A 19,805-nucleotide genomic window follows, 5' to 3' on the forward strand; every position below is an offset into this window, starting at 1 on the left:
ACACTACAGTCTGCTCCTCCTGTATTATAATTATGAGACACTACAGTCTTCTCCACCTGTGTTATAATTATGAGACACTACAGTCTGCTTCTCCAGTGTTATAATTATGAGACACTACAGTCTGCTCCTCCAGTTGTATAATTATGAGACACTACAGTCTGCTCCTCCTGTATTATAATTATGAGACACTACAGTCTGCTCCACCTGTGATATAATTATGAGACACTACAGTCTGCTCCTCTTGTGTTATAATTATGAGACACTACAGTCTTCTCCTCCTGTGCTATAATTATGAGACACTACAGTCTGCTCCTCCTGTGTTATAATTATAAGACACTACAGTCTGCTCCACCTGTGTTATTATTATGAGACACTACAGTCTGCTCCTCCTGTGTTATAATTATGAGACACTACAGTCTGCTCCACCTGTGTTATAATTATGAGACACTACAGTCTGCTCCTCCTGTGTTATAATTATGAGACACTACAGTCTGCTCCACCTGTGTTATAATTATGAGACACTACAGTCTGCTCCTCCTGTATTATAATTATGAGACACTACAGTCTGCTCCTCCTGTATTATAATTATGAGACACTACAGTCTGCTCCTCCAGTTGTATAATTATGAGACACTACCGTCTGCTCCTCCTGTGTTATAATTATGAGACACTACAGTCTGCTCCACCTGTGTTATAATTATGAGACACTACAGTCTGCTCCTCCTGTGTTATAATTATGAGACACTACAGTCTGCTCCTCCTGTGTTATAATTATGAGACACTACAGTCTGCTCCTCCTGTATTATAATTATGTGACACCACAGTCTGCTCCTCATGTTGTATAATTATGGGACACTACAGTCTGCTCCACCTGCGTTATAATTATGAGACACTACAGTCTGCTCCTCCTGTTATAATTATGAGACACTACAGTCTGCTCCACCTGCGTTTTAATTATGAGACACTACAGTCTGCTCCTCCTTTTATAATTATGAGACACTACAGTCTGCTCCTCCAGTTGTATAATTATGAGACACTGCAGTCTGCTCCTCCTGTATTATAATTATGAGACACTACAGTCTGCTCCTCCTGTGTTATAATTATGAGACACTACAGTCTGCTCCACCTGTTATAATTATGAGACACTACAGTCTGCTCCACCTGTGATATAATTATGAGACACTACAGTCTGCTCCTCCTGTATTATCATTATGAGACACTACAGTCTGCTCCTCCTGTATTATAATTATGAGACACTACAGTCTGCTCCTCCTGTGTTATAATTATGAGACACTACAGTCTGCTCCACCTGTTATAATTATGAGACACTACAGTCTGCTCCACCTGTGATATAATTATGAGACACTACAGTCTGCTCCTCCTGTATTATAATTATGAGACACTACAGTCTTCTCCTCCTGTTATATAATTATGAGACACTACAGTCTGCTCCTGTATTATAATTATGAGACACTACAGTCTGCTCATCCTGTGTTATAACTATGAGACACTACAGTCTGCTCCATCAGTGTTATAATTATGAGACACTACAGTCTGCTCCTCCTGTGTTATAATTATGAGACACTACAGTCTGCTCCTCCTGTGCTATAATTATGAGACACTACAGTCTGCTCCTCCTGTGCTATAATTATGAGACACTACAGTCTGCTCCTCCTGTGTTATAATTATGAGACACTACAGTCTGCTCCTCCTGTATTACAAATATGAGACACTTCAGTCTGCTCCTACTGTGTTATAATTATGAGACACTACAGTCTGCTACTCCTGTGTTATAATTATGAGACACTACAGTCTGCTCCTCCTGTGCTATAATTATGAGACACTACAGTCTGCTCCTCCTGTGCTATAATTTTGAGACACTACAGTCTGCTCCTATTGTGCTATAATTATGAGACACTACAGTCTGCTCCTCCTGTTATAATTATGAGACACTACAGTCTGCTCCACCTGTGTTATAATTATGAGACACTACAGTCTGCTCCTCCAGTTGTATAATTATAAGACACTACAGTCTGCTCCACCTGTGTTATAACTATGAAACACTACAGTCTGCTCCACCTGTGTTATAATTATGAGACACCACAGTCTGCTCCACCTGTGTTATAATTATGAGACACCACAGTCTGCTCCTCCTGTATTATAATTATGAGACACCACAGTCTGCTCCTCCTGTATTATAATTATGAGACACTACAGTCTGCTCCTCCTGTGTTATAATTATGAGACACTACAGTCTGCTCCGCCTGTGTTATAATTATGAGACACTACAGTCTGCTCCTCCTTTATTATAATTATGAGACACTGCAGTCTTCTCCTCCTGTGATATAATTATGAGACACTACAGTCTGTTCCTCCTGTGTTATAACTATGAGACACTACAGTCTGCTCCGCCTGTATTATAATTATGAGACACTACAGTCTGCTCCTCCTGTATTATAATTATGAGACACTACAGTCTGCTCCACCTGTGTTATAATTGTGAGACATTACAGTCTGCTCCTCCTGTATTATAATTATTAGACACTACAGTCTGCTCCACCTGTGTTATAATTATGAGACACTACAGTCTGCTCCTCCAGTTGTATAATTATGAGACACTACAGTCTGCTCCTCCTGTGCTATAATTTTGAGACACTACAGTCTGCTCCTATTGTGCTATAATTATGAGACACTACAGTCTGCTCCTCCTGTTATAATTATGAGACACTACAGTCTGCTCCTCCTGTATTATAATTATGAGACACTACAGTCTGCTCCTATTGTGCTATAATTATGAGACACTACAGTCTGCTCCACCTGTGTTATAATTATGAGACACTACAGTCTTCTCCTCCTATGTTATAATTATGAGACACTACAGTCTGCTCCTCCTGTGTTATAATTATGAGACACTACAGTCTGCTCCTCCTGTGTTATAATTATGAGACACTACAGTCTGCTCCACCTGTGTTATAATTATGAGACACTACAGTCTGCTTCTCCTTTATTATAATTATGAGACACTACAGTCTGCTCCACCTGTGTTATAATTATGAGACACTACAGTCTGCTCCTCCTGTATTATAATTATGGGACACTACAGTCTGCTCCACCTGCGTTATAATTATGAGACACTACAGTCTGCTCCTCCTGTTATAATTATGAGACACTACAGTCTGCTCCACCTGCGTTTTAATTATGAGACACTACAGTCTGCTCCTCCTGTTATAATTATGAGACACTACAGTCTGCTCCTCCAGTTGTATAATTATGAGACACTGCAGTCTGCTCCTCCTGTATTATAATTATGAGACACTACAGTCTGCTCCTCCTGTGTTATAATTATGAGACACTACAGTCTGCTCCACCTGTTATAATTATGAGACACTACAGTCTGCTCCACCTGTGATATAATTATGAGACACTACAGTCTGCTCCTCCTGTATTATAATTATGAGACACTACAGTCTTCTCCTCCTGTTATATAATTATGAGACACTACAGTCTGCTCCTCCTGTATTATAATTATGAGACACTACAGTCTGCTCCTCCTGTGTTATAACTATGAGACACTACAGTCTGCTCCACTTGTGTTATAATTATGAGACACTACAGTCTGCTCCTCCTGTATTATAATTATGAGACACTACAGTCTGCTCCTCCTGTGTTATAATTATGAGACACTACAGTCTGCTCCTCCTGTGTTATAATTATGAGACACCACAGTCTGCTCCTCATGTTGTATAATTATGGGACACTACAGTCTGCTCCACCTGTATTATAATTATGAGACACTACAGTCTGCTCCTCCTGTATTATAATTATGAGACACTACAGTCTGCTCCTCCTGTTATAATTATGAGACACTACAGTCTGCTCCACCTGCGTTTTAATTATGAGACACTACAGTCTGCTCCTCCTGTTATAATTATGAGACACTACAGTCTGCTCCTCCAGTTGTATAATTATGAGACACTGCAGTCTGCTCCTCCTGTATTATAATTATGAGACACTACAGTCTGCTCCTCCTGTGTTATAATTATGAGACACTACAGTCTGCTCCACCTGTTATAATTATGAGACACTACAGTCTGCTCCACCTGTGATATAATTATGAGACACTACAGTCTGCTCCTCCTGTATTATCATTATGAGACACTACAGTCTGCTCCTCCTGTATTATAATTATGAGACACTACAGTCTGCTCCTCCTGTGTTATAATTATGAGACACTACAGTCTGCTCCACCTGTTATAATTATGAGACACTACAGTCTGCTCCACCTGTGATATAATTATGAGACACTACAGTCTGCTCCTCCTGTATTATAATTATGAGACACTACAGTCTTCTCCTCCTGTTATATAATTATGAGACACTACAGTCTGCTCCTCCTGTATTATAATTATGAGACACTACAGTCTGCTCCTCCTGTGTTATAACTATGAGACACTACAGTCTGCTCCACTTGTGTTATAATTATGAGACACTACAGTCTGCTCCTCCTGTATTATAATTATGAGACACTACAGTCTGCTCCTACTGTGTTATAATTATGAGACACTACAGTCTGCTCCTCCTGTGCTATAATTATGAGACACTACAGTCTGCTCCTCCTGTGTTATAATTATGAGACACTACAGTCTGCTCCACTTGTGTTATTATTATGAGACACTACAGTCTGCTCCTCCTGTGTTATAATTATGAGACACTACAGTCTGCTTCTCCTTTATTATAATTATGAGACACTACAGTCTGCTCCACCTGTGTTATAATTATGAGACACTACAGTCTGCTCCTCCTGTATTATAATTATGAGACACTACAGTCTGCTCCTCCAGTTGTATAATTATGAGACACTACAGTCTGCTCCACCTGTGTTATATTTATGAGACAATACAGTCTGCTCCTCCTGTGTTATATTTATGAGACACTACAGTCTGCTCCTCCTGTGTTATAATTATGAGACACTACAGTCTGCATCTCCTGTGTTATATTTATGAGACACTACAGTCTGCTCCTCCTGTGTTATAACTATGAGACACTACAGTCTGCTCCTCCTGTGTTATATTTATGAGACACTACAGTCTGCTCCTCCTTTATTATAATTATGAGACACTACAGTCTGCTCCTCCTGTGTTATAATTATGAGACACTACAGTCTGCTCCTCCTGTTATAATTATGAGACACTACAGTCTGTTCCACCTGTGTTATAATTATGAGACACTACAGTCTTCTCCTCCTGTGATATAATTATGAGACACTACAGTCTGCTCCTCCTGTATTATAATTATGAGACACTACAGTCTTCTCCACCTGTGTTATAATTATGAGACACTACAGTCTGCTTCTCCAGTGTTATAATTATGAGACACTACAGTCTGCTCCACCTGCGTTTTAATTATGAGACACTACAATCTGCTCCTCCTGTTATAATTATGAGACACTACAGTCTGCTCCTCCAGTTGTATAATTATGAGACACTGCAGTCTGCTCCTCCTGTATTATAATTATGAGACACTACAGTCTGCTCCTCCTGTGTTATAATTATGAGACACTACAGTCTGCTCCACCTGTTATAATTATGAGACACTACAGTCTGCTCCACCTGTGATATAATTATGAGACACTACAGTCTGCTCCTCCTGTATTATCATTATGAGACACTACAGTCTGCTCCTCCTGTATTATAATTATGAGACACTACAGTCTGCTCCTCCTGTGTTATAATTATGAGACACTACAGTCTGCTCCACCTGTTATAATTATGAGACACTACAGTCTGCTCCACCTGTGATATAATTATGAGACACTACAGTCTGCTCCTCCTGTATTATAATTATGAGACACTACAGTCTTCTCCTCCTGTTATATAATTATGAGACACTACAGTCTGCTCCTGTATTATAATTATGAGACACTACAGTCTGCTCATCCTGTGTTATAACTATGAGACACTACAGTCTGCTCCACTTGTGTTATAATTATGAGACACTACAGTCTGCTCCTCCTGTATTATAATTATGAGACACTACAGTCTGCTCCTACTGTGTTATAATTATGAGACACTACAGTCTGCTCCTCCTGTGCTATAATTATGAGACACTACAGTCTGCTCCTCCTGTATTATAATTATGAGACACTACAGTCTGCTCCACCTGTGTTATAATTATGAGACACTACAGTCTGCTCCTCCTGTGTTATAATTATGAGACACTACAGTCTGCTCCTCCAGTTGTATAATTATGAGACACTACAGTCTGCTCCACTTGTGTTATATTTATGAGACAATACAGTCTGCTCCTCCTGAGTTATATTTATGAGACAATACAGTCTTCTCCTCCTGTGTTATAATTATGAGACACTACAGTCTGCTCCTCCTGTGTTATAATTATGAGACACTACAGTCTGCTCCTCCTGTGTTATATTTATGAGACACTACAGTCTGCTCCACCTGTGTTATAATTATGAGACACTACAGTCTGCTCCATCTGTGTTATAATTATGAGACACTACAGTCTGCTCCATCAGTGTTATAATTATGAGACACTACAGTCTGCTCCTCCTGTGTTATAATTATGAGACACTACAGTCTGCTCCTCCTGTACTATAATTATGAGACACTAAAGTCTGCTCCTCCTGTGCTATAATTATGAGACACTACAGTCTGCTCCTCCTGTGTTATAATTATGAGACACTACAGTCTGCTCCTCCTGTATTACAAATATGAGACACTTCAGTCTGCTCCTACTGTGTTATAATTATGAGACACTACAGTCTGCTACTCCTGTGTTATAATTATGAGACACTACAGTCTGCTCCTCCTGTGCTATAATTATGAGACACTACAGTCTGCTCCACCTGTGTTATAATTATGAGACACTACAGTCTGCTCCTCCAGTTGTATAATTATAAGACACTACAGTCTGCTCCACCTGTGTTATAACTATGAGACACTACAGTCTGCTCCTCCTGTGTTATAACTATGAAACACTACAGTCTGCTCCACCTGTGTTATAATTATGAGACACTACAGTCTGCTCCACCTGTGTTATAATTATGAGACACCACAGTCTGCTCCTCCTGTATTATAATTATGAGACACCACAGTCTGCTCCTCCTGTATTATAATTATGAGACACTACAGTCTGCTCCTCCTGTGTTATAATTATGAGACACTACAGTCTGCTCCGCCTGTGTTATAATTATGAGACACTACAGTCTGCTCCTCCTTTATTATAATTATGAGACACTGCAGTCTTCTCCTCCTGTGATATAATTATGAGACACTACGGTCTGCTCCTCCTGTGTTATAACTATGAGACACTACAGTCTGCTCCGCCTGTATTATAATTATGAGACACTACAGTCTGCTCCTCCTGTATTATAATTATGAGACACTACAGTCTGCTCCATCTGTGTTATAATTATGAGACACTACAGTCTGCTCCATCAGTGTTATAATTATGAGACACTACAGTCTGCTCCTCCTGTGTTATAATTATGAGACACTACAGTCTGCTCCTCCTGTGCTATAATTATGAGACACTACAGTCTGCTCCTCCTGTGCTATAATTATGAGACACTACAGTCTGCTCCTCCTGTGTTATAATTATGAGACACTACAGTCTGCTCCTCCTGTATTACAAATATGAGACACTTCAGTCTGCTCCTACTGTTATAATTATGAGACACTACAGTCTGCTACTCCTGTGTTATAATTATGAGACACTACAGTCTGCTCCTTCTGTGCTATAATTATGAGACACTACAGTCTGCTCCTCCTGTGCTATAATTTTGAGACACTACAGTCTGCTCCTATTGTGCTATAATTATGAGACACTACAGTCTGCTCCTCCTGTTATAATTATGAGACACTACAGTCTGCTCCACCTGTGTTATAATTATGAGACACTACAGTCTGCTCCTCCAGTTGTATAATTATAAGACACTACAGTCTGCTCCACCTGTGTTATAACTATGAGACACTACAGTCTGCTCCTCCTGTGTTATAACTATGAAACACTACAGTCTGCTCCACCTGTGTTATAATTATGAGACACCACAGTCTGCTCCTCCTGTATTATAATTATGAGACACCACAGTCTGCTCCTCCTGTATTATAATTATGAGACACTACAGTCTGCTCCTCCTGTGTTATAATTATGAGACACTACAGTCTGCTCCGCCTGTGTTATAATTATGAGACACTACAGTCTGCTCCTCCTTTATTATAATTATGAGACACTGCAGTCTTCTCCTCCTGTGATATAATTATGAGACACTACAGTCTGTTCCTCCTGTGTTATAACTATGAGACACTACAGTCTGCTCCGCCTGTATTATAATTATGAGACACTACAGTCTGCTCCTCCTGTATTATAATTATGAGACACTACAGTCTGCTCCACCTGTGTTATAATTGTGAGACATTACAGTCTGCTCCTCCTGTATTATAATTATTAGACACTACAGTCTGCTCCACCTGTGTTATAATTATGAGACACTACAGTCTGCTCCTCCAGTTGTATAATTATGAGACACTACAGTCTGCTCCTCCTGTGCTATAATTTTGAGACACTACAGTCTGCTCCTATTGTGCTATAATTATGAGACACTACAGTCTGCTCCTCCTGTTATAATTATGAGACACTACAGTCTGCTCCTCCTGTGTAATAATTATGAGACACTACAGTCTGCTCCTCCTGTATTATAATTATGAGACACTACAGTCTGCTCCTATTGTGCTATAATTATGAGACACTACAGTCTGCTCCACCTGTGTTATAATTATGAGACACTACAGTCTTCTCCTCCTATGTTATAATTATGAGACACTACAGTCTGCTCCTCCTGTGTTATAATTATGAGACACTACAGTCTGCTCCTCCTGTGTTATAATTATGAGACACTACAGTCTGCTCCACCTGTGTTATAATTATGAGACACTACAGTCTGCTTCTCCTTTATTATAAATATGAGACACTACAGTCTGCTCCACCTGTGTTATAATTATGAGACACTACAGTCTGCTCCTCCTGTATTATAATTATGAGACACTACAGTCTGCTCCTCCTGTTATAATTATGAGACACTACAGTCTGCTCCTCCTGTGTAATAATTATGAGACACTACAGTCTGCTCCTCCTGTATTATAATTATGAGACACTACAGTCTGCTCCTATTGTGCTATAATTATGAGACACTACAGTCTGCTCCACCTGTGTTATAATTATGAGACACTACAGTCTTCTCCTCCTATGTTATAATTATGAGACACTACAGTCTGCTCCTCCTGTGTTATAATTATGAGACACTACAGTCTGCTCCTCCTGTGTTATAATTATGAGACACTACAGTCTGCTCCACCTGTGTTATAATTATGAGACACTACAGTCTGCTTCTCCTTTATTATAATTATGAGACACTACAGTCTGCTCCACCTGTGTTATAATTATGAGACACTACAGTCTGCTCCTCCTGTATTATAATTATGGGAAACTACAGTCTGCTCCACCTGCGTTATAATTATGAGACACTACAGTCTGCTCCTCCTGTTATAATTATGAGACACTACAGTCTGCTCCACCTGCGTTTTAATTATGAGACACTACAGTCTGCTCCTCCTGTTATAATTATGAGACACTACAGTCTGCTCCTCCAGTTGTATAATTATGAGACACTGCAGTCTGCTCCTCCTGTATTATAATTATGAGACACTACAGTCTGCTCCTCCTGTGTTATAATTATGAGACACTACAGTCTGCTCCACCTGTTATAATTATGAGACACTACAGTCTGCTCCACCTGTGATATAATTATGAGACACTACAGTCTGCTCCTCCTGTATTATAATTATGAGACACTACAGTCTTCTCCTCCTGTTATATAATTATGAGACACTACAGTCTGCTCCTCCTGTATTATAATTATGAGACACTACAGTCTGCTCCTCCTGTGTTATAACTATGAGACACTACAGTCTGCTCCACTTGTGTTATAATTATGAGACACTACAGTCTGCTCCTCCTGTATTATAATTATGAGACACTACAGTCTGCTCCTCCTGTGTTATAATTATGAGACACTACAGTCTGCTCCTCCTGTGTTATAATTATGAGACACCACAGTCTGCTCCTCATGTTGTATAATTATGGGACACTACAGTCTGCTCCACCTGTATTATAATTATGAGACACTACAGTCTGCTCCTCCTGTATTATAATTATGAGACACTACAGTCTGCTCCTCCTGTTATAATTATGAGACACTACAGTCTGCTCCACCTGCGTTTTAATTATGAGACACTACAGTCTGCTCCTCCTGTTATAATTATGAGACACTACAGTCTGCTCCTCCAGTTGTATAATTATGAGACACTGCAGTCTGCTCCTCCTGTATTATAATTATGAGACACTACAGTCTGCTCCTCCTGTGTTATAATTATGAGACACTACAGTCTGCTCCACCTGTTATAATTATGAGACACTACAGTCTGCTCCACCTGTGATATAATTATGAGACACTACAGTCTGCTCCTCCTGTATTATCATTATGAGACACTACAGTCTGCTCCTCCTGTATTATAATTATGAGACACTACAGTCTGCTCCTCCTGTGTTATAATTATGAGACACTACAGTCTGCTCCACCTGTTATAATTATGAGACACTACAGTCTGCTCCACCTGTGATATAATTATGAGACACTACAGTCTGCTCCTCCTGTATTATAATTATGAGACACTACAGTCTTCTCCTCCTGTTATATAATTATGAGACACTACAGTCTGCTCCTCCTGTATTATAATTATGAGACACTACAGTCTGCTCCTCCTGTGTTATAACTATGAGACACTACAGTCTGCTCCACTTGTGTTATAATTATGAGACACTACAGTCTGCTCCTCCTGTATTATAATTATGAGACACTACAGTCTGCTCCTACTGTGTTATAATTATGAGACACTACAGTCTGCTCCTCCTGTGCTATAATTATGAGACACTACAGTCTGCTCCTCCTGTGTTATAATTATGAGACACTACAGTCTGCTCCACTTGTGTTATTATTATGAGACACTACAGTCTGCTCCTCCTGTGTTATAATTATGAGACACTACAGTCTGCTTCTCCTTTATTATAATTATGAGACACTACAGTCTGCTCCACCTGTGTTATAATTATGAGACACTACAGTCTGCTCCTCCTGTATTATAATTATGAGACACTACAGTCTGCTCCTCCAGTTGTATAATTATGAGACACTACAGTCTGCTCCACCTGTGTTATATTTATGAGACAATACAGTCTGCTCCTCCTGTGTTATATTTATGAGACACTACAGTCTGCTCCTCCTGTGTTATAATTATGAGACACTACAGTCTGCATCTCCTGTGTTATATTTATGAGACACTACAGTCTGCTCCTCCTGTGTTATAACTATGAGACACTACAGTCTGCTCCTCCTGTGTTATATTTATGAGACACTACAGTCTGCTCCTCCTTTATTATAATTATGAGACACTACAGTCTGCTCCTCCTGTGTTATAATTATGAGACACTACAGTCTGCTCCTCCTGTTATAATTATGAGACACTACAGTCTGTTCCACCTGTGTTATAATTATGAGACACTACAGTCTTCTCCTCCTGTGATATAATTATGAGACACTACAGTCTGCTCCTCCTGTATTATAATTATGAGACACTACAGTCTTCTCCACCTGTGTTATAATTATGAGACACTACAGTCTGCTTCTCCAGTGTTATAATTATGAGACACTACAGTCTGCTCCACCTGCGTTTTAATTATGAGACACTACAATCTGCTCCTCCTGTTATAATTATGAGACACTACAGTCTGCTCCTCCAGTTGTATAATTATGAGACACTGCAGTCTGCTCCTCCTGTATTATAATTATGAGACACTACAGTCTGCTCCTCCTGTGTTATAATTATGAGACACTACAGTCTGCTCCACCTGTTATAATTATGAGACACTACAGTCTGCTCCACCTGTGATATAATTATGAGACACTACAGTCTGCTCCTCCTGTATTATCATTATGAGACACTACAGTCTGCTCCTCCTGTATTATAATTATGAGACACTACAGTCTGCTCCTCCTGTGTTATAATTATGAGACACTACAGTCTGCTCCACCTGTTATAATTATGAGACACTACAGTCTGCTCCACCTGTGATATAATTATGAGACACTACAGTCTGCTCCTCCTGTATTATAATTATGAGACACTACAGTCTTCTCCTCCTGTTATATAATTATGAGACACTACAGTCTGCTCCTGTATTATAATTATGAGACACTACAGTCTGCTCATCCTGTGTTATAACTATGAGACACTACAGTCTGCTCCACTTGTGTTATAATTATGAGACACTACAGTCTGCTCCTCCTGTATTATAATTATGAGACACTACAGTCTGCTCCTACTGTGTTATAATTATGAGACACTACAGTCTGCTCCTCCTGTGCTATAATTATGAGACACTACAGTCTGCTCCTCCTGTATTATAATTATGAGACACTACAGTCTGCTCCACTTGTGTTATTATTATGAGACACTACAGTCTGCTCCTCCTGTGCTATAATTATGAGACACTACAGTCTGCTCCTCCTGTATTATAATTATGAGACACTACAGTCTGCTCCACCTGTGTTATAATTATGAGACACTACAGTCTGCTCCTCCTGTGTTATAATTATGAGACACTACAGTCTGCTCCTCCAGTTGTATAATTATGAGACACTACAGTCTGCTCCACCTGTGTTATATTTATGAGACAATACAGTCTGCTCCTCCTGAGTTATATTTATGAGACAATACAGTCTTCTCCTCCTGTGTTATAATTATGAGACACTACAGTCTGCTCCTCCTGTGTTATAATTATGAGACACTACAGTCTGCTCCTCCTGTGTTATATTTATGAGACACTACAGTCTGCTCCACCTGTGTTATAATTATGAGACACTACAGTCTGCTCCATCTGTGTTATAATTATGAGACACTACAGTCTGCTCCATCAGTGTTATAATTATGAGACACTACAGTCTGCTCCTCCTGTGTTATAATTATGAGACACTACAGTCTGCTCCTCCTGTGCTATAATTATGAGACACTACAGTCTGCTCCTCCTGTGCTATAATTATGAGACACTACAGTCTGCTCCTCCTGTGTTATAATTATGAGACACTACAGTCTGCTCCTCCTGTATTACAAATATGAGACACTTCAGTCTGCTCCTACTGTGTTATAATTATGAGACACTACAGTCTGCTACTCCTGTGTTATAATTATGAGACACTACAGTCTGCTCCTCCTGTGCTATAATTATGAGACACTACAGTCTGCTCCACCTGTGTTATAATTATGAGACACTACAGTCTGCTCCTCCAGTTGTATAATTATAAGACACTACAGTCTGCTCCACCTGTGTTATAACTATGAGACACTACAGTCTGCTCCTCCTGTGTTATAACTATGAAACACTAGTCTGCTCCACCTGTGTTATAATTATGAGACACTACAGTCTGCTCCACCTGTGTTATAATTATGAGACACCACAGTCTGCTCCTCCTGTATTATAATTATGAGACACCGCAGTCTGCTCCTCCTGTATTATAATTATGAGACACTACAGTCTGCTCCTCCTGTGTTATAATTATGAGACACTACAGTCTGCTCCGCCTGTGTTATAATTATGAGACACTACAGTCTGCTCCTCCTTTATTATAATTATGAGACACTGCAGTCTTCTCCTCCTGTGATATAATTATGAGACACTACGGTCTGCTCCTCCTGTGTTATAACTATGAGACACTACAGTCTGCTCCGCCTGTATTATAATTATGAGACACTACAGTCTGCTCCTCCTGTATTATAATTATGAGACACTACAGTCTGCTCCACCTGTGTTATAATTGTGAGACATTACAGTCTGCTCCTCCTGTATTATAATTATTAGACACTACAGTCTGCTCCACCTGTGTTATAATTATGAGACACTACAGTCTGCTCCTCCAGTTGTATAATTATGAGACACTACAGTCTGCTCCTCCTGTGCTATAATTATGAGACACTACAGTCTGCTCCTATTGTGCTATAATTATGAGACACTACAGTCTGCTCCTCCTGTTATAATTATGAGACACTACAGTCTGCTCCTCCTGTGTAATAATTATGAGACACTACAGTCTGCTCCTCCTGTATTATAATTATGAGACACTACAGTCTGCTCCTATTGTGCTATAATTATGAGACACTACAGTCTGCTCCACCTGTGTTATAATTATGAGACACTACAGTCTTCTCCTCCTATGTTATAATTATGAGACACTACAGTCTGCTCCTCCTGTGTTATAATTATGAGACACTACAGTCTGCTCCTCCTGTGTTATAATTATGAGACACTACAGTCTGCTCCACCTGTGTTATAATTATGAGACACCACAGTCTGCTCCTCATGTTGTATAATTATGGGACACTACAGTCTGCTCCACCTGCGTTATAATTATGAGACACTACAGTCTGCTCCTCCTGTTATAATTATGAGACACTACAGTCTGCTCCTCCAGTTGTATAATTATGAGACACTGCAGTCTGCTCCTCCTGTATTATAATTATGAGACACTACAGTCTGCTCCTCCTGTGTTATAATTATGAGACACTACAGTCTGCTCCACCTGTTATAATTATGAGACACTACAGTCTGCTCCACCTGTGATATAATTATGAGACACTACAGTCTGCTCCTCCTGTATTATAATTATGAGACACTACAGTCTTCTCCTCCTGTTATATAATTATGAGACACTACAGTCTGCTCCTCCTGTATTATAATTATGAGACACTACAGTCTGCTCCTCCTGTGTTATAACTATGAGACACTACAGTCTGCTCCACTTGTGTTATAATTATGAGACACTACAGTCTGCTCCTCCTGTATTATAATTATGAGACACTACAGTCTGCTCCTCCTGTGTTATAATTATGAGACACTACAGTCTGCTCCTCCTGTGTTATAATTATGAGACACCACAGTCTGCTCCTCATGTTGTATAATTATGGGACACTACAGTCTGCTCCACCTGCGTTATAATTATGAGACACTACAGTCTGCTCCTCCTGTTATAATTATGAGACACTACAGTCTGCTCCACCTGCGTTTTAATTATGAGACACTACAGTCTGCTCCTCCTGTTATAATTATGAGACACTACAGTCTGCTCCTCCAGTTGTATAATTATGAGACACTGCAGTCTGCTCCTCCTGTATTATAATTATGAGACACTACAGTCTGCTCCTCCTGTGTTATAATTATGAGACACTACAGTCTGCTCCACCTGTTATAATTATGAGACACTACAGTCTGCTCCACCTGTGATATAATTATGAGACACTACAGTCTGCTCCTCCTGTATTATCATTATGAGACACTACAGTCTGCTCCTCCTGTATTATAATTATGAGACACTACAGTCTGCTCCTCCTGTGTTATAATTATGAGACACTACAGTCTGCTCCACCTGTTATAATTATGAGACACTACAGTCTGCTCCACCTGTGATATAATTATGAGACACTACAGTCTGCTCCTCCTGTATTATAATTATGAGACACTACAGTCTTCTCCTCCTGTTATATAATTATGAGACACTACAGTCTGCTCCTCCTGTATTATAATTATGAGACACTACAGTCTGCTCCTCCTGTGTTATAACTATGAGACACTACAGTCTGCTCCACTTGTGTTATAATTATGAGACACTACAGTCTGCTCCTCCTGTATTATAATTATGAGACACTACAGTCTGCTCCTACTGTGTTATAATTATGAGACACTACAGTCTGCTCCTCCTGTGCTATAATTATGAGACACTACAGTCTGCTCCTCCTGTGCTATAATTATGAGACACTACAGTCTGCTCCTCCTGTGTTATAACTATGAGGCACTACAGTCTGCTCCACCTGTGTTATAATTATGAGACACTACAGTCTGCTCCACCTGTGTTATAATTATGAGACACTACAGTCTTCTCCTCCTGTGCTATAATTATGAGACACTACAGTCTGCTCCTCCTGTGTTATAATTATGAGACACTACAGTCTGCTCCACTTGTGTTATTATTATGAGACACTACAGTCTGCTCCTCCTGTGTTATAATTATGAGACACTACAGTCTGCTCCTCCTGTGTTATAATTATGAGACACTACAGTCTGCTCCTCCTTTATTATAATTATGAGACACTACAGTCTGCTCCACCTGTGTTATAATTATGAGACACTACAGTCTGCTCCTCCTGTATTATAATTATGAGACACTACAGTCTGCTCCTCCAGTTGTATAATTATGAGACACTACAGTCTGCTCCACCTGTGTTATATTTATGAGACAATACAGTCTGCTCCTCCTGTGTTATATTTATGAGACACTACAGTCTGCTCCTCCTGTGTTATAATTATGAGACACTACAGTCTGCTCCTCCTGTGTTATATTTATGAGACACTACAGTCTGCTCCTCCTGTGTTATAACTATGAGACACTACAGTCTGCTCCTCCTGTGTTATATTTATGAGACACTACAGTCTGCTCCTCCTTTATTATAATTATGAGACACTACAGTCTGCTCCTCCTGTGTTATAATTATGAGACACTACAGTCTGCTCCTCCTGTTATAATTATGAGACACTACAGTCTGTTCCACCTGTGTTATAATTATGAGACACTACAGTCTTCTCCTCCTGTGATATAATTATGAGACACTACAGTCTGCTCCTCCTGTATTATAATTATGAGACACTACAGTCTTCTCCACCTGTGTTATAATTATGAGACACTACAGTCTGCTTCTCCAGTGTTATAATTATGAGACACTACAGTCTGCTCCTCCAGTTGTATAATTATGAGACACTACAGTCTGCTCCTCCTGTATTATAATTATGAGACACTACAGTCTGCTCCTCTTGTGTTATAATTATGAGACACTACAGTCTTCTCCTCCTGTGCTATAATTATGAGACACTACAGTCTGCTCCTCCTGTGTTATAATTATGAGACACTACAGTCTGCTCCACCTGTGTTATTATTATGAGACACTACAGTCTGCTCCTCCTGTGTTATAATTATGAGACACTACAGTCTGCTCCACCTGTGTTATAATTATGAGACACTACAGTCTGCTCCTCCTGTGTTATAATTATGAGACACTACAGTCTGCTCCACCTGTGTTATAATTATGAGACACTACAGTCTGCTCCTCCTGTATTATAATTATGAGACACTACAGTCTGCTCCTCCTGTATTATAATTATGAGACACTACAGTCTGCTCCTCCAGTTGTATAATTATGAGACACTACCGTCTGCTCCTCCTGTGTTATAATTATGAGACACTACAGTCTGCTCCACCTGTGTTATAATTATGAGACACTACAGTCTGCTCCTCCTGTGTTATAATTATGAGGCACTACAGTCTGCTCCTCCTGTGTTATAATTATGAGACACCACAGTCTGCTCCACCTGTGTTATAATTATGAGACACTACAGTCTGCTCCACCTGTGCTATAATTATGAGACACTACAGTCTGCTCCTCCTGTGTTATAATTATGTGACACCACAGTCTGCTCCTCATGTTGTATAATTATGGGACACTACAGTCTGCTCCACCTGCGTTATAATTATGAGACACTACAGTCTGCTCCTCCTGTTATAATTATGAGACACTACAGTCTGCTCCACCTGCGTTTTAATTATGAGACACTACAGTCTGCTCCTCCTGTTATAATTATGAGACACTACAGTCTGCTCCTCCAGTTGTATAATTATGAGACACTGCAGTCTGCTCCTCCTGTATTATAATTATGAGACACTACAGTCTGCTCCACCTGTTATAATTATGAGACACTACAGTCTGCTCCACCTGTGATATAATTATGAGACACTACAGTCTGCTCCTCCTGTGTTATAATTATGAGACACTACAGTCTGCTCCACCTGTTATAATTATGAGACACTACAGTCTGCTCCACCTGTGATATAATTATGAGACACTACAGTCTGCTCCTCCTGTATTATCATTATGAGACACTACAGTCTGCTCCTCCTGTATTATAATTATGAGACACTACAGTCTGCTCCTCCTGTGTTATAATTATGAGACACTACAGTCTGCTCCACCTGTTATAATTATGAGACACTACAGTCTGCTCCACCTGTGATATAATTATGAGACACTACAGTCTGCTCCTCCTGTATTATAATTATGAGACACTACAGTCTTCTCCTCCTGATATATAATTATGAGACACTACAGTCTGCTCCTGTATTATAATTATGAGACACTACAGTCTGCTCATCCTGTGTTATAACTATGAGACACTACAGTCTGCTCCACTTGTGTTATAATTATGAGACACTACAGTCTGCTCCTCCTGTATTATAATTATGAGACACTACAGTCTGCTCCTACTGTGTTATAATTATGAGACACTACAGTCTTCTCCTCCTGTGTTATAATTATGAAACACTACAGTCTGCTCCTCCTGTATTATAATTATGAGACACTACAGTCTTCTCCTCCTGTGTTATAATTATGAGACACTACAGTCTGCTCCTCCTGTGCTATAATTATGAGACACTACAGTCTGCTCCTCCTGTATTATAATTATGAGACACTACAGTCTGCTCCACTTGTATTATTATTATGAGACACTACAGTCTGCTCCTCCTGTGCTATAATTATGAGACACTACAGTCTGCTCCTCCTGTATTATAATTATGAGACACTACAGTCTGCTCCACCTGTGTTATAATTATGAGACACTACAGTCTGCTCCTCCTGTGTTATAATTATGAGACACTACAGTCTGCTCCTCCAGTTGTATAATTATGAGACACTACAGTCTGCTCCACCTGTGTTATATTTATGAGACAATACAGTCTGCTCCTCCTGAGTTATATTTATGAGACAATACAGTCTTCTCCTCCTGTGTTATAATTATGAGACACTACAGTCTGCTCCTCCTGTGTTATAATTATGAGACACTACAGTCTGCTCCTCCTGTGTTATATTTATGAGACACTACAGTCTGCTCCTCCTGTGTTATAATTATGAGACACTACAGTCTGTTCCTCCTTTATTATAATTATGAGACACTACAGTCTGCTCCACCTGCGTTATAATTATGAGACACTACAGTCTGCTCCTCCTGTGTTATAATTATGAGACACTACAGTCTGCTCCACCTGTGTAATAATTATGAGTCACTACAGTCTGCTCCTCCTGTATTATAATTATGAGACACTACAGTCTGCTCCTCCAGTTGTATAATTATGAGACACTACAGTCTGCCCCACCTGTGTTATAATTATGAGACACTACAGTCTGCTCCTCCTCTGTTATAATTATGAGACACTACAGTCTGCTCCTCCTCTGTTATAATTATGAGACACTACAGTCTGCTCCACCTGTTATAATTATGAGACACTACAGTCTGCTGCACCTGTGATATAATTATGAGACACTACAGTCTGCTCCTCCTGTATTATAATTATGAGACACTACAGTCTTCTCCTCCTGTTATATAATTATGAGACACTACAGTCTGCTCCTCCTGTATTATAATTATGAGACACTACAGTCTGCTCCTCCTGTGTTATAACTATGAGACACTACAGTCTGCTCCACTTGTGTTATAATTATGAGACACTACAGTCTGCTCCTCCTGTATTATAATTATGAGACACTACAGTCTGCTCCTACTGTGTTATAATTATGAGACACT

Source organism: Leptodactylus fuscus, unplaced genomic scaffold (assembly GCF_031893055.1).
Source record: "Leptodactylus fuscus isolate aLepFus1 unplaced genomic scaffold, aLepFus1.hap2 HAP2_SCAFFOLD_95, whole genome shotgun sequence".
NCBI lineage: Eukaryota > Metazoa > Chordata > Amphibia > Anura > Leptodactylidae > Leptodactylus > Leptodactylus fuscus.